Source organism: Saimiri boliviensis, chromosome 9, assembly GCF_048565385.1.
Source record: "Saimiri boliviensis isolate mSaiBol1 chromosome 9, mSaiBol1.pri, whole genome shotgun sequence".
Taxonomy (NCBI): domain Eukaryota; kingdom Metazoa; phylum Chordata; class Mammalia; order Primates; family Cebidae; genus Saimiri; species Saimiri boliviensis.
In genome coordinates this window covers 108,497,490-108,520,153 of record NC_133457.1, presented here as the reverse complement: position 1 = coordinate 108,520,153, position 22,664 = coordinate 108,497,490, and the positions used below count along the sequence as shown (strand labels likewise).

The window sequence follows — 22,664 nt, the reverse complement described above, 5'->3', positions numbered from 1 at the left end:
CCCCTCACACTAACTCTGTTCCTCCTGGAACATTCTTCTTCGCCATCCTAAACCTTTCCCTACTCTGCCTGTACCCCAAACCCAGAATAAGGCAATAGAATCAGACATACTCAACCTTTTCTGGCTGTGTGGCTATGGGCAAACCAGTTAACCTCTCTGGGCCTCAGTTTACTCATCTGAAAAATGGGGACAATAAATGAACCTTGAGAAGAGAATTCAAGGAGTATGGAAACATTTAGTGTGGTCTAGGGCATGGTGTCAGGCTGTGGGTATATTTAAACCTCGTGCAGAGCTTGGCACCCAGGCAGGAACGGGGTGGGCTTCAGTCTCCTGCCAGTGAGGCCCTCAGCCTGAACAATCCTGAGAACACCTTCCAGCCAGCCTTGCGTCAGGGCCGGGGAATGGGTGGGACAGGAGCCAGAGGCTGCGGAGACAGCCGTCTAGTGCCTGGGATACTTTTCTCCCCAATAATCTGTTTTCAATTTTTCATTATTATATTTTTTCTTTTTCAAACCCATCCTGCCAAGGAACAGGCACGCAAGTGTGGTCAGCTCCCAGCCCAGCCTACATCAAACTCTTTGAGAATTTCTGCTTTGAATCATGGGGAAGGGGACCCTGCCACATGTCATGTGTGTCCAGCCTCCACACCTTTGCATGTGCTGTTTCCACACCCTGCAAGGCCCCCTGTCTCCTCCGTCTTTCCTGATTCTGTTCGGCGTCTGTCAAGGCTTGGCCCACAGGGCTCTCCCCGGCCAACAGCTCTCTGATCTCTCTTCCCTCTCGTTACCTCAACCCCTACGGTCTCACCAGATCTGGGGACGTGTCTTGAATTCTCATTTTCTTGATTTAACACCTTTGAAGGCAGAGACAGCATCATCCACGTGATCTGACGACTTTCATAAATTGACAAAGTGTTTTTATCGCCGCCATACCAATGGCAGGAGAGATGATGAGGATGTTTATCCCCATTTTACAGATGAGAACGTGGAGGTCATGAGACCAGAAGTGATAGTCACCCAGTTGGGGAATCGGCACCTCTATCCCGATGCCCTGGCTCTCTCTAATCTGCCCTGCTGGCCTAAGCACACGGTGGATGTGTGCCTAAATGTGCATGAGTGGGGGCTGGGCAAAGGCTGGGGACTGGCGAGCTCTTCCCTCAACTCATCCCCTCTTCTGCCTGGACAAGTAGTGAGTCTGCATTTCCAGCCTTCTGTGCAAGGAAAACAAAGTCTCCTGGGGAACTGATGATGAACGTAGGCCTGATTCTGCGCCACTATGTTCCCACACCCCTTGCGATGTGGCTTTGCCTCCATTACCTCCAGTGGGGGTTGGCCTTGGGACTCTCTTTGGTCCATTGAGTGTGGTGGAAGTGACCTTGTGCTAGTTCTGAGCCTGAACCTCAAGAAGACATGCAGTCCTTGTAGATTCCTGCCCCCCCAACACACACACTGCTCCCCACTCCCCCTGCCCCACCGCTGGCCTCCTCTACCACAAGACAAGCCCAGGCCAGCCCCTTGGAGAATGGGAGAACCCAGGGAGTGGGACCAATCCCTTTTTCTTTTCTTTTCTTTTCTTTTTTTTTGGGGGGACGGCGTCTCATTCACTGCCATCCAGGCTGGAGTGCAGTGGCGTGATCTCTTGCTCATTGCAACCTCAACCTCCCAGGTTCAAGTGATTCTCCTGCCCTAGACTCCCAAGCAGCTTGGACTATAGGCCCATGACAACATGCCCAGTTTTCGTATTTTTATTAGAGGCAGGTTTTGCCATGTTGGCCAGGCTGGTCTCGAACTCCTGACTTCAAGTGATCTGCCAGCCTTGTCCTTCCAAAGTGCTGGGATTACAGGTGTGAGCCACTGTGTCCGGCCCCAATTCTGGCATAAGACAGTTCTACCATCACTTTAAGTCACAAACATCATCTCAACTCAAATTTAAAATGTCCAGTCAAGCTATTAATCCAAACTCCCAGTTGGATTTGGGTTTAAACCTTCTCCCCTTGTCCAGCTCGGGCCTGTTCTGGGGTGGCGGTTTGGGGGGTTCTTTCTCTAGCCCTCCTCCCCTCCCCAACAGGTGGGGGCTGTGGAGATAGCAAGGGGAGAGAGAAAGGGTCTCCCTTGAGCTGCCGCCATCCTGCTAGCTTTGAGCTTGCAGTGTCACAGATGTCCCACAGATGGCCATCGCTGCAAGGCCCCTCATTCTTTACCCTGGGGGGGATGCACCTGTCCTCCTGGGGGTCTCTTGCAAGTCCTTCCTTGGCCCTTAGGAATCCAATATCCGACTCCAGCTTCTTGCTAAGACCACTCCACCCTCCAAAAGGCTCTAGGGGACAAGACCCAAGCTGACCCCTGCAAGCTACCCCCACCCCAGCCCACATCTGATCCCCAAACCCTTCCAGATCCTCTGCCCAGCATCTGGAGGTGAGGAGTGGTCCCCTCTGGGTGAGGTCTCATAGCTGGAGCTGCTGCTCCTCCTGCAGAATCTCCTCCGCTAGCCCCAAGCCCTTTCTTTTCCCACCATCAGTGAGGGGTGAAGGCTGCGGAGTCAGAGCCGTGACCACCTTCTTTGTAAATCTGTCGTACCTGATGATCCAGTCTAGAATTTCACATCTTTCCTATCCTGGGATCTTCTGTTGAACATTTTAGTATATTTCAACAGAAGGAAACAGCCCTTATAGACCGTTCTTGCTCTCGATTTTATTATCTTTATATCTTGAATATTTTCTCACTTTTCCTTACAGATGCCTCACTTACAAAATGTTTAATTGCAGCAAAATATACATAACATAAAATTTAGCTAATTAACCATTTTAATTGTACGGTTTTGTGGCATGAAGTACAGTCACATTGTTGTAACCATCACCACCAAACCTCTCCAAAATGTCACCTTGCAAAACTGAAACTCTGTACCCATTAAACACAAGCATCCTGTCCCCTCCTCCCGGCTACTGGAACTGACATTCTACTTTCTGTCCCTATGAATTGGACTAGAATTGGACTACTTTTTTTTTTTTTTTTTTTTTGAGACAGATCTTGCTCTGTTGCCCTAGATGGAGTGCAAAGGCACAATCTCAGCTCACTTCAACCTCTTCACCTCCCAGGTTCAAGCAATTCCCTGCCTCGGCCTCCTGAGTAGCTGGGACTACTGAAGTATGCCACCACGCCCAGCTGAATTTTGTATTTTTAGTAGAGTCAGGCTTTCACCATGTTGGCCAGGCTGGTTTTGAACTCCTGGCCCCAGGTGACCCGCCCTCCTTGGCCTTCCAAAGTACTGGGATTCCAGGCGAGAGCCACCACGCCTGGCCAAAACCAAGTTTAAATCCCACCAACAATGTGTGGAGGAGTGTCTCTCCATAGCCCCACCTGCGTAACTTTGCCAATTTGAAAGTAAAACAGTCCCTGCTCAGGTGGTGTGGATTTAACAGGTGTTTCTCTTCCTAAGAGTAAAGATGAGCATCTTTTTATCTGTTAAAAAGCCACTGCACATTTTTTGTGTGTGAACCATTGGCTCGCCTCTTTGAGGGCTATTTTATACTTCTCTGCACCCGTCTCCTTGTTCCCCGGGTCCCACCAGAGCTGAGACTAAATGAGGGCGGAAAGCCAGATAGTTGAGAATCATGCTGTTAACGCTGGGCAAATTCCGTTGGCCTGAGTTCTGGGAAGCAGGGCTTATTTTTGAGGGCACACCTCCCCCTGCTGGCCAAGCTGGGTTTTTCCTCCCCAGCTTGGACCAGGAGAAGAGGCGGGGCGGCTGGAGATTGAGGGGGCTGCCTCTGGAGTCTGGGTTTGATCTCACATATACCATTTACTGCTATGTGACCTCAGATAAGCAACTTTAGCTCTCTGGGCTTTCCACCTCCTCATCTATAAAATGGAAATAATAGCCATTCTTCTCACTCACGGGGTTGTTGGAGGAATAATCCAGTGATAGGACATGAAGGTGCTTCACAGAGTGTGTGACACGAAACAAGGGCTACATAAATAGTAGCTGAAATTCTTGGCATTCAGGAAGACCCAGCGGGAAGAGAGAAAGGATGATGGGAGCCTAGCAAAAGACGCGGCTGGTGCAGCTGGAATCTCGTCGGTCCGCTCCTGTCTCGCCAACCTGTTTCCTCCTGGCAACCTCACTTTCCAGCCAGAGGCCGGCCATACTGCAATGCTGAGAACTCCGTGCCCACACCAGGCAGGGCTTTGACCTCTCCCCTGCATCTGGCTGGGTACACTAGAGTGTTGAGCAAATCCACACTCAACCCCCCCAAACACACACACACACACACACACACACACACACGCACACAAAGCCACACACAGTTTACACACACACAAAGCCACACACAATCTAGGCCACACACACAAAGAATCTGTATATCTTCTTCCAGGGAGCTTATAGACACCCTACTAGAGGCCTCTGTGATCACATCAGCTGAGCACCAGCTCTCTGTGCAGTGTTGGAGAAGGGGAGTTTTATTTGAGCCACTCTGGCCCCCCGCTGTAGGCCCCTGTCCTCTTATCTGACATTCAACTCTTGCCTAATTGACAATTACATTCAAATCCTCCCTCTGCTCTGCAACCTTCCGTAGCTCCCCAGTGCCTCCCATGTAAGCCCAGATTCCTCGCCCTGGCATTTAAGGCCACTTGTGGCATTGAATGGTCTGTGTGTGGAGGGGCCCTCGAGGCTACGTGAGAAACACTCCCTCCAATCCTGCCCTTCCTTCAAGACTGAACTAAATGCCACTCCCTTCCTTCCTTCATTTCACTACTCATTCAGTCAACGTGATTTATTAAACACAGAGTGTATTTACTAACACATTTATTACCTACTATGTGAAGACATTATTCTAGGCAGTAGTCTTGGCTAATTGCAAACAAAATGTCTTAGTTTTGCAAATGTTGTAAACCATATGCCCATGTGCATGCATTGGAGAGTTCCTCCACGGCCCTGGGAGAGGACGTGCAGGTGAAGAGCCCTAAGGTATTGCTGGCCTCACAGTAAATTCACCTCTGTGCCCAACCGTGGCGGCCCATCCAGGATCGTGGCCTCTTCCTCCTCTGAGCTCCACAGACTTTCACTCTCAGATCTGCCACTGACCAGCTTTGTGACTTTGGGAAGTCATTTTTCCAAGTCTCAGATTATGTACGTAAAGGAAGTGATTCCTACCTTGAGAGAGGAATGAAATGTTAATATAATTGTTTAAAGGGGTTACATTAGATTAGGTGTAAAAACGCCTGCACGTGGTAAGTGCTCATTGAGTGGCAGCCAGTGTTATTATTACTATTAGCTGCTGCAGCTGACAGCAGCTGACACAGGCAACACTGGCTACCGCTTCCCAATGGAGCCCGAGGCTTGCTTTCTTTGCCCACTGGAGGGCAGCAGAAAGCACAAACCTGCCTTTCAGAGCTTTGCCCCCAGGCTAACGCCTAACACAGGCCTCCCAAGCGGCAGGAGGAAGGTAAGGGTTTCTGGGCTCAAAAGTGAGGCTGGTCAGTGGAGAGCCTTGTTCATTTCCTGTGTCCCTAGGACTGGATGTTAGTGGCAGGGGTAGGCTCCCTAAACAGCTCCAGTCAATGGAAAGGCAGCCAGCTCACCCAGCCCAAAGCCCCAGGGTCCGTCTCTGGCTGCATTCCCACAGTCCCGGACAGGGCGGGCCGGAGTTCTGGCCTCTGGAGCTGCCCTTCGCATTTCTGTCTGTGTGATCTTGGGCAAGTGCCTTGACCTCTCTGTGCCTCCATTTTTCCATGAAATGGAAATATTGCTGTTTACCCCAAAAGGAAAAGCTTCCATATATGCAGAGGGACGGCCATGCTTGTGTTGCTTTTCATCCAGTAAATCTGTTACACTGTAATTTGCTTTTTTCTTCTGATCACAAGTGCAATGTATTAATTGTTTTGAATGTTTTATTGAGTGCCCTACAGCAGGCCAACCCCTGTGTGAGCTGATGAAATTGGCAAAAATGAAGCTAGTTGTGTTGTTGGGGTGGCGGGATTCTGGATGACAGAGTTCCCCATGTCAGCACCTGCCACCCCATTCTCCAAACTTTCTATAATGTTGTTGCATCTCCTTTACGATGGTGGAAAAGGGAGATCAGGAGGAATGCTGACTGAGCACCTACTGTGTGCGGGGTGTTTCCATTGGTCTTTTCCCGAAATCTGCAGGTGCCACACAGGCCAGGCCACGTCCGTGTGGCTTGCCACTGTATTCCCAGTGCCCAGCACCACACCTGGCATGTCGTAGGGCCTCAAAACATACTCGTTTAGCGCCTAAAGAATGTTTTGTGCAAAGTTTGCAAATGAGGAAATTGAGGTTCGAAGACGTTGCGTGACTTGCTCAATGTCACTTCGCTAGTGGGACGCAGGGCCAGGATCATCGGACTTCAGGTCCGGAGGAAGGCGTTTCGACACATGCCTGTGTCTCCTCCGCCTCACATTCCCACACCCTCTTTGTAACGCTGCCTTGTTTTCCAGGCCTCAGATGCAGGTGGCCTGCAGGAAGAGTGCACTCTTAGCTAGTACGGCCATGCTTCCTCCCTGAGTGTGCCCCAACCCCCTGGGGACCCCTGGATAATCTGAAGCATGCCCTCCAGCTGGGGGGTTTGCCCAGCGGGCGAGGCCCCTTAGTTGCTGTGTCCCATCTGGAAGTTCGGCAGGTGGGTTTCTAGTGCAGGGCCAGCTCTGCCCTTTGAGCCCGGAGCCACCTGTCCGGGCCCTGCCCCATCCTGCACACACCTGGTAGCAGGTGCAGAGGAGGTAAAAGCCAGACTTTGCCCCTTTGTCTGCACCCCTTTTCCCACTCGCAGGCAGATGTGTGTCCAAAAGTGTTTGACGTGTGCTGTGTGCATATGGGAATACGCACATGTGTACATGGGTGTCCCAGGCACATACCTGTGGATACGGGCAGCCCCCTGTGGGAGCACACGTGTGTCCGAGTGTGGCTTGTGCGATCATCCGTGTGCCCATTTGTGCAGACGTGAATCCAAGTGTGAACATGAGCTTACGTGTAGCTCTGTGTGGGTAACACCAAAGAATGGACCACCAAGTAGAAGAGTAACTCCTTGCCCCGCCTCAGTTTCCTGGTCTGTAAAATGGGGACAGCAATGGTATCAAATAGGTGGAACCGGCCAGGCACACAGTAAGTGCCATGATAGTAGCTCTTTTTGTTAAGTTCCCCGGGGCTGCGTGCAGATTCCACAAAATAATAACACAGAGGGACTGGCTCAAGAAACGTTTCTCCCATCATTCTTAGGTCTGTCAGTGTTTCTTCCGTTCTCTTGGTTTTATCACAGCAAAGGCAATATAACAATAGTAAAGCACTTTTGGGAAAGAGACGTGGGGAAGCGGGGAATGCCTTTCCCCAGAACCCCAACACTCCCAGCACAAGGGGGAGTTTGGTTTTGCTTTTCTTCTCCTGCCTTTGTCCACGAGCTAACCCGGAGCTCGGCGCACAGCACAGTGCTGGAAAAAAATATGTGGATGTTTTAACGAATATATATTAGCTAAAATGACACACTGAGTATTTGTCCATCCTGTGTTTGTTCACACATCATGGACATTTTCCATATGATAGCTGATCTTTATAGTTATTATTATTATTATTTGAGATGGAATCTGGCTCTGTCTCCCAGGCTGATGTGCAGTGGCATGATCTCAGCTCGCTGCAACCTCCGCCTTCCGGGTTCAAGTGATTCTCCTGCTTCAGCCTTTTTGAGTCGCTGGGATTGGAGGCATGCACCTGCACGCCAGGCTGATTTTTCTATTTTTAGTAGAGATGAGGTTTCACCATGTTGGCCAGGCTGGTCTCAAACTCCTGACCTCAATTGATCCGTCCACCTCGGCCTCCCAAAGTGCTGGGATTACGGACATGAGTCACCACACGTGTCCCAGTCTTTATAATTATTAAGGAAAAGAAAAGAAAATTAGGAACTACCCAATGCCCCCAAACAGGCAAACAGTTCACTCAGTTACGGAAGAGCCACTGTAGTAAGGAATGTGATGTTACAGTAATGAACATCTTTTTCCATTAGGATTTTTTTCTTTCTTTCTTTGGGACAAGTTAGTGTTTCTACACTGGGAATAGGGTGTCCCAGGATCTATCTGCCCCTGGACATGAAGGGGATTGCATTTTTTAAAAAGCCAGAAACATTAACCATCAAGGAAATGCAAATCAAAACCACAATGAGATCCCACTACACACACCCCCGAGGATGGATGGCTACGATCAAAGACACAAACCATAACAAGCATTGGTGAGGAAGCTGAGAAATCACAACCCTTATACATTGCTGACAGGGATGAAAAAAGTTGGGGAAAACAAAACAGTCATAAAAGACCACAGGGCTGGGCACCCTGGCTCACGCCTGCAATCCCAGCACTTTGGGAGGCCAAGGTGAGGGGATCACTTGAGCCCAGGAGTTCTGGACTAGCTTGGGGAACATAAGGAGAACCCGTCTCTACAAATAATTTTTTAAAATTTGCTGGGCATGGTGGTGCACCTGTGGTCCCAGCTACTCGGGAGGCTGAGCAGGGAGGGTCACATGAGCCCTGGAGTTCGAGGCTGCAGTGGGCCGCGATTGCACTGTTGCACTCCAGTCTGGGCAAGAGAGGGAGACCCTGTCTCAAAACAAAAAAAAAAAAAAAAAAAAAAGGGGAAAAAAAGACTACAGATTGCATGACTTCTTTTGTATGAAACATCTAGAATAAGCGAATCCATAGAGACAGAAAGTAATGGACAGTTGCCTAGGACCGGAGAGGGGTCAGCCACAGGAATGACTGCTAATGGGTACAGGGTTTTTGTGGGGGATGATGAAAAAGTGCCAGAATTGACTGTGACAAATACATGAAAAGTTATGGAAATGTACACTTTGTTTCTGTTGTTGTTTTGAGACAGAGTCTTGCTCTGTTGCCCAGGCTGGAGTGCAGTGGTACGACCTTGGCTCACTGCAACCTCCACCTCCTGGGTTCAAGTGATCTCCTGCCTTAGCCTCCCAAGTAGCTAGGATTACAGGCATTCACCACCATGCCCAGCTAATGTGTGTATTTTTTGTAGAGACAGGTTTTCACCATGTTGGCCAGGCTGATCTTGAACTCCTGACTCAAGTGATCTGCCTGAATTGTACACTTTAAATCAGTAAATCGTATGGCCTGTGAATTTTATCTCAATAAAGCTGTTATAGTAATGTATTTTTTAAAAAAGGGTGGAGACCCAAGATGACAATTAAAATACACGCCATCATTTACTGGGAGCAGGGACTATTGCCAGGACTCATTAATCTCACGTATCTTTCACAATAAACCTGTCGGGTTATTTTCCCCATTTTATAGATGAGGACACTGAGATTCAGAATGACTAAGTAACTGGCCCAACAGCACTTAGCTCTTTATAGAGCTGTGATTTGAACCCAAGCCCATGCTCAATTTGAAGTATTTTTGTTGCCTCCTTAGAAGGCACCAGGAGCTAAGGCACCAGGCCGACGGGACAGACAGGGGCCCAGATCGGGGCCTCCTTTCTCCCCTGCCACTATCTGGCCTGGGCAGCTAGAGCTCACCATCAGGGCTCTCTATCTCTCCCTCAGGCCTTCTCCCTGCATCTCCCTGTGTATGGCCCCTCCAGCAGAAACCCAGAGGAGGCACTGATCTGGTAAACAGATCTGACTCAGGCCTCTCCAAAGCAGCTCTCATGCCTGTTCACCAAGTAGCCTCCGAGACTTACTGCACAGAAATAATAATACATGTGCACAAAGACGGACAGACAAAGATGTTCATCACAGCGTTGTTTCTAATAGGGAAAAACTAGAAAGAACCTAAATGTCCAGCACTGGAGGACTGGTTATTTCACGACAGAATGTGCAGTGGAATAATTCTGTGCAGCCCTTAAAAATCCTATAGTAGCCAGGTACGGTGACTCACACCTGTAATACCAGCACTTTGGGAGGCTGAGGTGGGCAGATCACAAGGTCAGGAGTTTGAGACCAGCCTGGCCAACATGGTGAAACCCTATCTCTACTAAAAATACAAAAATTAGCCAGGTGTGATGGTGGGCACCTGTAATCCCAGCTACTCAGGAGGCTGAGGAAGGAGAATCACTTGAACCCGGGAGGCGGAGGTTGCAGTGAGCAGAGATTGTGCCACTGCACTCCAACCTGGGCGACAGAGCAAGCCTCTGTCTCAAGGAAAAAAAAAAAAACTCCTAGAGCAGAAGGATCCTCACTAACATAGGAAAATGTTCACAATATGTCAAGTGAGAAACGCAGACCCCTGCTGGCTGCTGCCCCTGCCACCCAGGCCCACCCCTGGTTGCACCTACAATCCAGCCACATCAACGCTCTTCTGCTCCCCCAAATGCCCCAGACTTTTCTTCTCAGGTCCTCCCTCTGCCTGAAACCCACTTCCCATTCCACCCCTTGTCATTCTCTTTCAAGCTGGCTCACTCTGCCGCAGCCTTCAGGTCTCAGCTGAGCTCTCTCTTGCCCTGGGAAGTACCCTTGGACCCTCAGGCTGGGGCGGGGTCCCTCCTCTGTGCTCTCACAGCCCTGTGGGACCCCCATCATGGCACCCGTCACCCTGTGCCTGGCCATTTAACTAATGCCACCTGCATTTGACTCCAGAAGATGAGTCCAGACCTGTCTAACTGGCCTGACACTGTTTTCTTAGTGTCTGATCTCAGAGGAGGCCTCTCCCCGTGACTTCTGTGGTAACTGGAGTGAAAGCCGGTCTCCTTTTCATGTTCTCCAAGGTCTTGCATGGTCTGGCCAGTGTCCATGCCCCGACTCATCTGCTATGTTTTTTCTCAATCATTCCGTTCCAGCCACATGGGCATTCTAGATGGTTCTCTAACATGACGAATGCATGCCTGCCTCAGGGCCTAAGCATTTGCTGTTTCCTCTGCCTGGAATAAATAGCTGAATGACCAAGACCTGATGCTTCACCCCAACTGGCCCTCCTCTGGGCCCTGCTCTTCTCACCTGTAAAACAGAGGTGGCCATCTGCCCAGTCTCTCTCTCTTCATCCCCCTCCCTCCCCTGCAGGCCATTGTGAGGGTCCCATGAGGCCGGGGCTGAAGCATGTTTGATGAAGCACGCAGGGCAGAGGAACCTCGAGATATTTTAGGGGCCTTGAGAATAATTCACCCAGTTAGCACAGGTATCACAAGCACAGTCTCATGGTGAATACCTGATTGGCTTCCTGTTCTTGAGAGGCTTTTCTCAAAGGCTCATCTGAAACTCCTTATAAAAAAAGTTCCATAAAGCCAATTCGAAGGGAGCCAATCACGATTTTTGCTGCACTTTATGCAACAAATTGGGTCAAGTATAATAAGACTAAAATTTATTTTACAAATAAATCAATCCTGCTATGATTTATCTTTGCTAAACTTGGGGGACTGGAGAGGGGAAAATTGTCGTGACTAGTTGTTGTTATAATGGCATAGAGAGCTGGGGACCCAGCTTCCTCGTGGACCAAGAAGGGTAGGGGGAGGGCAGGAGGGAAGACAAAGACGGGCTGTTTCCCACTTTGCCCCAGGCTGGGCCTGGCTAGGCTTGGCAGGCCATGCTCTGAGCTCATTGCCCCAGGTGCAGCCTGGCCTTTAGCAGGGAGTCGCTGAGGCTGGGCAGGGCTTCTGTGGAATCAGGCATCTGGTGACTGCTCATCTACCCTTCCCAAGCCAGGAGGGCCTGGGGCAGGTGGCAGGGTATCCTCAGCCCTCTGCCTTCCCGGTGTGAGTCTCTCTCTCTCTCTCTTTTGCTTTTGTTTTTGAGACGGGGTCTCGCTCTGTTGCCCAGGCTGGAGTGCAGTGGCGCAGTCACGGCTCACTGCAGCCTGGGCCTCCTGGGCTCAGGTGATCCTCCCACCTCAGTCTCCCCGATAGCTGGGACCACAGGCATGCACTACCATAGCCAGCTAATTTTTTGGTGTTTTTTTGTAAAGATGGGATTTTACCATGTTGCCCAGGCTGGTTTCAAATTCCTGGGCTCAAGTGATCTGTCTGTCTTGACTTCGCAAAGTGCTAGGATTATAGGCGTGAGCCGCCATGCCTGAACAAGTCTCTCTTTGTCACAAACTTAATTTTCTCTTCTCCCAGGAGAGGCCCCAGATGTCAGATGGGATGCCAGAGGCTCCAAATAATCAGCTCTCAGGGCTCCCTCTGCTCTTTTGGCCCATTCCTGGCTCCCTGAGTGTTTAAGGGGGTGCCTCATGTCATACATACATACAATAGGCTATTTTCAAATTCTTACTAAATGGCTCTACCTGAATGTCTAACAGGTTTAAAAATATTTTTCAGGCTAAGAAAGGAAGGACATTCTGACAGGTGCCACAAGATGAATGAACCTTAAGGACATTGTGCTAACTGAAACAAGCCAGTCACGAAAAGACAAATACTGATTGCAGGTATATGAGGTATCTAGGGTAGTCAAATTCGTAGAGACAGAGGGTAGAGTGGTGATAAACAGGGCACTGGGAAGGGGAATGAAGAGTTACTGTTCAGTGGGTGCACAGTTTCAGTTTTGTGAGATGAGAAAGTTCTGGAGACCTGTTGCAAACAATGCAAACATACTGAACATTTTCAACCTAACGAAGGCAAATTAATATAGGTAGAGAGTTTATTTGGGTCAAGGTTGAGAATTGCAGTCCAGGAACACTTCCCAAGTTACTTTGAGAAATACTCTGGAGAACAAAGAAGATGCTCCAGGTTTTTTAGAAAGGACAAATCATGAGAGGGGGCAATTACAAAATTGTTTTTCAGGAATTCTCATTGGTTTCCAGAAATGACATTGATGGTTGATTGGCTCTACCTGGTTGTACTATAGGATATGAGTTATGGTGTCTAGTGCGGGTCAGTGTTAAGTTAATTTATAGATTTTGATGGTGATACTCAGCCTAGAGACCATACAGCAGGCAGCTTTGAAATGATTATTTAACTCTGAGTGGGTGGAAAAACATGATTGGTGTCTCATTCCAGGGCCTCTCTGGGCCTGATCGTTTAAAAGAGCCTTGCTTTTCTTGGATAAAATCATTCTTTTCTTTCTCATTTCTCCCTTTCGATCAAAAATCTTTTTTCTTGAGAACATTAATTAAAGTCTAAGTGTCAAGGTGTCCCTCATCACTGGGAGGGCTCATTCCTGGAAAGTCCTGTCTCATATACAGGGGGAAAGAGAAAATGTCTCAGTGAGGAATTTTAAGGGTACCCAGAAGCCGAATTGGTATGGCATCACAGCGTGGCAAAAAAATGAGACCTCAGTCAAGTCATTGATTTATATAGCTCCTGTCATTTGTTAAATCATCTCTCGTTTTCAGAATACTGGGATTTTAGTTTTCCTTGGTGAAGTAAAACATGAGAGATATATAACATCAATAATTTGAATAGTACAAATTGAATGTTCATAAGTATTATTGCAAAGAGAATTTGTATGCCAAAATAAAATAAAATAAAATAAAATAAATTAAAAAGAAGAACCTATTCCATTAGGGAGCCAACTTGAAACATCATGAAAAAAATTAAATCCAAGTTTTTCTTTAGAAACTTGTAACAAAAAATAATTCAGGATTCAGTTCAAATTTTGGGCAAATAATAAAAACTCAAAAGACCATGGTCAGGGCTAGAAGCTAACAGATGTGCTATTGAAACAATTTTTCTCTCTCCTGTCCCCCCAATTTTAGCAACGATAAATCATAATAGGACTAATTTCTTTGTAAAATAAATTTTAGTCTTATTATACTTGACCTGATTTTTTGCATGAAGTGCAGCAAGAATCGTGATTGGCTCCCTTTGAATTGGCTTTATGGAACTTTTTCATAAGGAATTTCAGATTAGACTTGTCAAAGCCTCACCTTCAGACTTTGCTTATAATATCTGTACTAACTGGGTGAATTCTTCTCGCCTCAAGGCCCCTAAAATATCTTGAGTTTCTTTGGACTTCTCAGAAAGTCAGCTTTCTGGGCACCCTTAAAATTCTTCACTGAGACATTTTCTCCTTCACCCTCTTTACTTACCTCAAGGTCAGGAACCCTGTAAGGGAACCACATAGACAAGATATCAAGCCAGTTTTTTACCAAGCCTATTAGCTTTGTAAAGTCAACTCAATCCCTCAAAGCATCTGAAAATCTATGAAAATAACCCATTTCAGTCAAAGCCTCGGTAAAATAACCAGTGTTCTCAATGGTGTCAGGTTCTTATTGAAATAAGTATATTGCAAATGTAGTTTGCAATAACTACACAAATAGTTACTTTGAGAAGTGTGAATAACTATATTGCCATAAAATAAGAACACTTACAAATAGTTTCTGAGTTCTGGGGCAATCAGATAGAAAAGCAAATGTGTTAATTTGCTCACAAAAGTATAGTTTACCCAATTGCTATAAGTAGCTTAAAATAAAAGTTTTCTTGACTCTGGGAAACAACACACAAAATGAATCCACAATATTTTAAACAAGTCATAAAACATCATTTTAGACCTCCATTAGTTAAGTACAATGTAATTAATTCTTATTCTACTTGATGCTGGGTTAGCAATCTTCACAAACTCCTCAGTGTTTTAAATTAAGGTTCTGGAAGTTTTTCCCTAGACCAATGTTATAACCTTAAAACTTATTAGAAACCTGACAAGTATTTAAGGATACTTGTCATTGTTCTTTCCACAAATTTCTTGACGAAGCAGCTAATTTTGGACTATAGCTGACTATAAGACACTTTTTGAGATGAATCAAAGTCAAATAATAAGTGTCTAGGGATGATAAAAAAAAAAAAAAACTTAGAATAGCCATGGTTAAAGATGCAGTTGATAAGGAAATTTGGTTATTTCTATGGCATACAACAATCTAACATAATGTTCATAATTATGACTGATAACATACCAAGACATATCAGATTTTTTGAAATTTCATACAACTTCAACACACATATTAATAACACATTTACATAAATACAATTTGAAGAAAATTAAACACCATTTCTTATTTGGTAATGCTTCCCATATGATTTTAACATACCAAATAAACTTAATGTATCTCTCTTGGACTTTCAAAGGTTATTTTTTTTGAATGTCCAAAGGTTAGTTTGAAGTCGAAAAGACTCAATTTAGAATTTGAAATTTGATTTTGAGAAGTATGTCAAATATAAAGGCTTAAAACACTTGATATCAAAATAAGATCACAGGTCAGTGTAAAATTATAGTCATTTGTCTAAAAAGCAATTATTCAAATATTTCAAAAAGCAAATCTTTACTCTCTCATAGAGAGGAGATTCAGTTTTCCAATCAAAAGACCTGATGAAGACAGCTTAAGACTAACAGAGTAGCTCTCCCTCTCCCCCGTTTCTTCTTTATTTCTCTTTCTTTCCTTCCTTCCTTTTTTCCCTTCTTTTCTTCCTTTCTTCCTTTTACTTTCTTTCTTTATGAAGTTTACTCAAAAGGTAAACAAAAAAATCTTTCATTATCTCTTATTAACACTGTATGAGACCGGACATAGTAGCTCATGCCTATAATCCCAGCACTTTGGAAGGCCAAGGCAGGCAGATCACCCTGAGGTCAGGAGTTCAAGATTAGCATGGCCAACATGGCAAAACCCCATCTCTCCTAAAAATACAAAAATTAGCCTGATGTGGGAAAAAAAAAAAAAAGAAAAGAATATCTGGTTCAAAAGAAAAAAAAAGATTCTACTTTTGCATCAACACTTTATAAATATGAAGCATATTTTTGTTGTTGTTGTTTTCAAGACAGAGTTTTGCTCTTGTTGCCCAGGCTGGAATGCAATGGCACCATCTCAGCTTCCTGCAACCTCTGCCTCCTGGGTTCAAGCGATCCTCCTGCCTCAGCCTCCCAAGTAGCTGGCATTACAGGCATGAGCCCCCATGCCCAGCTAATTTTGTATTTTTAGTAGAGACAGGGTTTCACCATGTTGTTCAGGCTGGTCTCAAACTCCTGACCTCAGGTGATCTGCCCGCCTTGGCCTCCCAAAGTGCTGGGATTACAAGTGTGAGCTACCATCCCGGCCCTAATTTTAATAAAACCTTATAAATAAATCCATCCAATCTCAATCAGCTTTGACCACACGAGATAATATTTCCATAAACCTTTTGTAATCTCTTACAATTTTTCCATTCCTCTTTCTTTTCCCAACTTTCTATATCCATTCAGTTAATCTATTTCATTTTTTCCTTTTTTTATCCCAATTTAACGCAGTCTTGAACTGACGAGATCGGGCGCATTCAGGGTGATATGGCCATAGACCACAGTCTTTAAATAACCTCTAAACTAGGCAAAATCACATTCTCTTTAACAAAAACCGTATGCTTACGTCTTGTAATCTTCCATCCTAAAAACATATCTTACTTTCCTTATATATTCTGAATACAGAATTATTTTCCTTCTGGTCTCTAGTATTAGTTACCATATATTAGTCAGAATTTAAAATCTTAGCAATCATAATTTATACTGAAAACCTAAGAAGTAATTTTTTTTTTTTTAGACAGTCTTACTCTGTCACCCAGGCTGGAGTGCAGTGGTGTGATCTTGGCTCACTGCAACCTCCGCCTCCCAGGTTCAAATGATTCTTCTGCCTCAGCCTCCGAAGTAGCTTGGACTACAGGTGTGCACTACCACACCGGCTAATTTTTTGTAGTTTTAGTAGAGACGGGGTTTTACCATGTTGGCCAGTCTGGTCTCGAACTCCTGACCTCAGGTGATCCACCTGCCTTGGACTCCCAGAGTGCTCGGATTACAGGTGTGAGCCACCACACCCAGCCAGAAGTAATTTTTAACTGTCAGTTATATACTAACAATTTATGAATACACATTTTATAATAGTTGGAAACACAGACTTTCTAATAGAACAATTTTTCAATGTGGAATAGGATATTTTTACTAACAAATCTTATTTATTTATTTATTTATTTGAGACAGGGTATTAATATGTTGCCCAAGCTGGAGTATAGTGGTGAGATTACAGCTCACTGCAGCCTCAGACTTCTAGGTTTGAGTGATCCTCCTGCCTCAGCCCCTCGAGCAGCTGGGACTACAAGCATGCAACACCACTCCTGACTAACTTTTAATTTTTTATTTTGTAGAGAAAGTGTCTCACTATGTTGCCCAGGCTGTTCTCGAACTCCTGGCCTCAAGCAATCCTCTTACCTCAGCTTTCCAAAGTGCTGAAATTCTAGGTATGAGCCAGCACACCCAGCCCCTAAATATATTTTGTTTCTATGAAACAAGAAATCAAAAGTATATGAGCTTAAAATTATGTGAAGGAATTAATGTCTTAGCATTATATCTTCTTTGGAAATGATCTAGATATTCAATAAATATTCATGAGCAAAACTCTAAGGGTATAGTTACCAAAAAGATTTGAAAAACATTTTCCCTTTTGTGGCCATTGCCAAAGCAGGAGGAGCCAAAATGAAATTTGATCCCTTTGTGACTTTTTGTTTGTTTGTTTCTGAGACAGAGTCTCAGAGTTTCACTCTGTCACCCAGGCTGGAGTGCAGTGGCTCGATCTTGGCTCACTATAGCCTCTGCCTCCGGGATTCAAGTGATTCTCCTGCCTCAGCCTCCCAAGTAGCTGGGATTACAGGTGCACATGACCACGCCCAACTAATTTTTGTGTTCTCAGTAGAGATGGGGTTTCTCCATGTTGGCCAGGGTGGTCTCAAACTCCTGACCTCAGCTTCCCAAAGTGCTGGGATTACAGGTGTGAGCCACTGTACCCAGCCTTAATTAATTTGATTAAATAACATATTTTTGTTCTTTTTTAAAAATGGAACACTTCAGAATTTGTATGTCATCCCTGCACAGGGGCCATGCTAATCTTCTCTGTATTGTTCCAATTTCTATCTATTTATTATTTATTTGGAGACATAGTCTCTCTCTCTTGCCCAGACTAGAGTGCAGTGGTATGATCTTGGCTCATTGCAACCTCCACCTCCCAGGTTCAAGCAATTCCCCTGTCTCAGCCTCCCAAGTAGCTGGGATTACAGGCATGTGCCTCTACATCCAGCTAATTTTTGTATATTTAGTATAGTTGGGATTTCACCATGTTGGCCAGGCTGGTCTCGAACTCCTGACCTCAGGTGATCCACTCACCTCGGCCTCCCAAAGTGCTGGGATTACAGGTGTGAGCCACCACACCCAGCCTTAGTTCCAATCTTAGTATATGTGCTGCCCAAGCGAGTACCTACCTCACTAAATTTTAGAGAACAAGGTAGGAAATTTACATTTCAAAGCACAGAGAAGGAATTTAAGGTTTCCAGAAGGCCACTGAAGTTTTACACATTTTTCCTTCAGCAAAAAATCGTACCAACATGAAAGGAAGGGAACCAAGGAAGGGACTCACTAGAGAATTAAACGAGGGGTTTCAGTCACCCAGAAGAAATTCCCCAAAACAAGATCCAAAATAGAAAAAGCAGAAAAGCCCTATTTACATTCTTTGTGTGTGTGTGTGTGTGTGTGTGTGTTGGAGGAGGGGCATATTTGTTTATTAGAGGTCGAGGGTAACCACTCCTTTTTTTTTTAGTTGGAGTCTCACTCAGCCACCTAGGCTGGAGTGCAATGGTACATTCTCAGCTCACTGCAACCTCCACCTCTCAGGTTCAAGAAATTCTCCAGCCTCAGCCTCCCAAATAGCTGGGATTACAAATGTGTGCCACCACGTCTGGCTAATTTTTTCTTTTCTTTCTTTTCTTTCTTTTTTTTTTTTTTTTTTGTATTTTTAGTTGAGATGGGGTTTCACCACGTTGGCCAGGCTGGTCTCAAACTCCTGACTTCAGGTGATCCGCCCACCTCGGCCTCCCAAAGTGCTGGGATTACAGGTGTGAGCCACCACGCCCAGCCACAAGTTACTCAAAACCAACATATATAGGTGTGCATGAGACCAATAGCAGGTGCCCATACAGCACCCAGCACAGAGCCAGTACACAGTAAGCACTCAGTGCTGGCTAGCAGTTCTCATTATCATCATCATCATCATTGGCATCGTCATCTATGTATGGGTGGCTGATAAATCTCTGAAATCATGGATGAGGAAAACTTTGGAAGTCAAGACATAAAAGGAAACTACGAAGAAGGCCAGGTTATCTCAGGCAAGGGCAAGATACTAGAGCTGCCTTGTAGCACTGCAGAGCTATAATAAAATGGAACCAGCAGCCCATTATTTCTGTGGGTACTGGGGAAGATGAGGACCCAAGGGGAAACCACTGACAGCTAGTGGTCAGCTTGACTAAAGAACTTCCCACAACCAGAGTTTTGACCCATGATAGTATAGGATTTGGAGGACGGTGAGTTCCCATCCCAGGAAGTGTGCAGAGCCAAGGCTCAGTGGGCAGCTGTCAGCAGGAAGAAGATTCCTGCACTGGTGACAGGTTGAAGGAAATGACTTATCAGGTCCTTTATTTGGTCTTGGTCTCTCTGGATAAGGGTCCCAAGATTCCCTCCCCTGTTGTGGTCACTTAGCTAGCAATGGTTCATAACATAATATGTTATTAAACATATTAAGGCTAGGCAAGGTGGCTCACGCCTGTAAACCCAGCACTTTGGGAGGCTGAGGCAGGTGAATCACCTGAGGTCGGGAGTTCGAGACCAGCCTGACCAACATCTCTACTAAACATACAAAAATTAGCCAGACATGGTAGTGCACGACTGTAGTCCCAGCTGCTCGGGAGGCTGAGGCAGGAGAATTGCTTGAACCCAGGAGGTGAAGGTTTTGGTGAGCTGAGATCAAGCCATTGCACTCCAGCCTGAGCAATATGAGCAAAAATCTGTTCCAAAAAAAAAAAAAAAAAAAAATCAAGCTACATATAATAAATATATTTCCATAATAATATTACATTTCTGTTCATAATTACATTAAAATTTACACATTTACATTAATATACATATCTATAATTATTTTATTCTTACATTTTGATTGTATACTTTTAGGTTAACTTCTTCATGTAACATTGATTTTGTAATGTCATTTTCTTTAGAGAGAATAAGAAGATACTTTATTTAGTCTTTTCTCTAGCACATAGTTGACCTTTTTTTTGAGACAGAGTCTCGCTCTGTTGCTAGACTATAGCGGTGCTATCTTGGCTCACTGCAACCTCCACCTCCTGGGTTCAAACGATTCTCCTGCCTCAGCCTCCTAAGTAGCTGGGACTACAGGTGTGCCATCATGCCTGGAGAACTGTTGCAATTTTAGTAGAGATGGGGTTTTACCATGTCGGCCAGGCTGGTCTCGAACTCCTGGCCTCAAACGATCCGCCAACCTCGGCCTCAAAGTGCTGGGATTACAGGTGTGAGTCACCACACCCAGCCCCCATGTTTTTTTTTTAAGACAAGGTGTTGCTCCATTGCCCAGGCAGGAGTACAGTTGTCTGATCTTTGTGCACTGCAGCCTCAAACTCCTGGGCACAAGGGATCCCCCTGTCTCAGCCTCCCAAGTAACAAGGACTCCAGGCATGCGTCTCCACACCCAACTAATATTTTAAGATTTGTAGAGACGGAGTCTCACTATGTTGCCCAGATTGGTCTTGAACTCCTGGCCTCAAGCCATCCTCCCACCTTGGCCTCCCAAAATGCTGGGATTACAAACATAAGCCCCACATTTTTTATGGTCCCACATATTTTATAGTTAAAGTTTCTTTCAGCTTCACAACTTATCACTGGCACAGTAACCCCCTCTTTTTTTTTTTTTTTTTTTTTTTTTTTTTTTTTTTTTTTTTTGAGACGGAGTTTCGCTCTTGTTACCCAGGCTGGAGTGCAATGGCGCGATCTCGGCTCACCGCAACCTCCGCCTCCCGGGTTTAGGCAATTCTCCTGCCTCAGCCTCCTGAGTAGCTGGGATTACAGGCACGTGCCACCATGCCCAGCTAATTTTTTGTATTTTTTTTAGTAGAGACGGGGTTTCACCATGTTGACCAGGATGGTCTTGATCTCTCGACCTCGTGATCCACCCGCCTCGGCCTCCCAAAGTGCTGGGATTACAGGCTTGAGCCACCGCGCCCGGCCAGTAACCCCCTCTTGTGCAAGGTTTTGTTTCCTGAGGTTTCAGTTGCCCATGGTCAACCAGAGTCTGAAGATATTAAATGGAAAATTCCAGAAATCAACAATGTGTTAAGTTCTACGTTGCATGCTGATCTGAGTATCATGATGAAGTTTGGCGGTGTCCCACTCCACCCCACCCTGTCCCACTGGGGGCATGAATCGTCCCTTTGTCCAGCATCTTCACTACCTGCCCGTTAGTCAACTTAGTAGTTGTCTTGGTTATCAGAACAAAAAAAACATAGTCTAAATAGGATTCCATACTATCCAGTTTCAGGCACCCATTGAGGGTCTTGAAATGTATCCCTCGAGGATAAGGGAAGACTACTGTAGGATCATAAAATTCTAGGATTGCTGTCAAATGTAGAAGAACCTCTGTAAAATTTCTTTCGTATCAGAGCTGTAAGATTTCCGGCTTGTTATGTTTCCTTCATAATTAATCTTAAAATCTTTTTGAACTGATGCCATCTATTACACCCTTTTTGTAGTGGTATATTTTGACTTTTGTTATTTTCATCAATGTCAGTATTTCATGACAACTTCTCCTTAGCTAGATCCCCCAAAATACCAGAACCACTGGGGCAGTACCCAAAAGGAGGGGAAGTGTGACGGAGAGGGAAGCTGGAGGAGAAAGAGGCAGCATTCTTGATAAATTACAGCTAAAACATCTTATGTTGGCAAATTCGACTAAAACATGTGATGCCTGAGTGTGCATTTCTCAGCCCCTGGAAGGTGCCTGGCAAGTGAGGGGCTCTAAGGCTTAAGCTTGTGACTTTCACAGTAAGGTTGCTCCATCCACTTCTGCCTCTCCCCAGCATGAAATCCCTACCTCACCCACACCAGATGCACAAACTCAACAGCGCTCATTTTGTCCACCTCCACTCAAGCATTGTTTCTTACAGAAAGCCTCCAGAACAAGTTAGCTGCCCCTGCCCCCACCCCATTATCTGTGTTGTGAGGCTAGAGGCCATGACTGTCTAGTTCCCTCTGTACCCTCAGTAGACTGAGCAGTGGCTGGTACATAGAATCTTAGGTTCAGAGGGCTGAAGTGAGCTGCCAGGGTCATGCAGATAGGAACTACCAGAGCTGGGGATCAGCCAGAATGAATGAATGAATGAATGAATGAACTCCAGTTTCCCGGCTCAGTCAGGGAAACCTCATTTCTTTCTTTCTTTTTTTTTTTTTTTTTTTTTTTTTGAGAGAATCTCCCTCTGTCACCCAGGCTGGAATGCAGTGATGTGAATTCAGCTCACTACAACCTCCACCTTCTGAGTTCAAACGATTCTCTTGCCTCAGCCTCCCAAGTAGCTGGGACTACAGGCACACTTCACCGCTCCTGGCTAACTTTTGTATTTTTAGTAGAGACAGGATTTCACCATGTTGGCCAGGTTGGTCTGGAACTCCTGACCTCAAATGATCTACCTGCCTCAACCTTCCAAAGTGCTGGGATTGCAAATGTGAGCCACCATGCTCAGCCAGAAGCCTCACTTCTTACCAGAGTCCTCATGGCCTGCTGCCCATCCTCCATCCTGGAAGACTCATCTGGAACCCCAAGAGGAGGGTTTCTGAGCCCCAGGCAGAGGTCTGTCACCTGGAAAATGAATCTAATGACTGCACTTCCCATGCAGCAGGAGAGGATTACAGATAGCTTGGGATTGGAGGAAGGACTCTG

General features: G+C 45.7%; 1 protein-coding gene and 1 non-coding gene across 2 annotated transcripts in view; one reads left to right on the top strand and one right to left on the bottom strand.

Moving 5' to 3' along the window:
* Positions 1-22,664, top strand: part of ADA (adenosine deaminase) — a 138,881-nt gene that overhangs the window by 55,213 nt on the left and 61,004 nt on the right. The window lies entirely within an intron of this gene.
* Positions 17,724-17,833, bottom strand: LOC120367965 (U6 spliceosomal RNA). Its single transcript, XR_005582203.1, has one exon. It is a non-coding gene; the product is annotated as a U6 spliceosomal RNA (small nuclear RNA).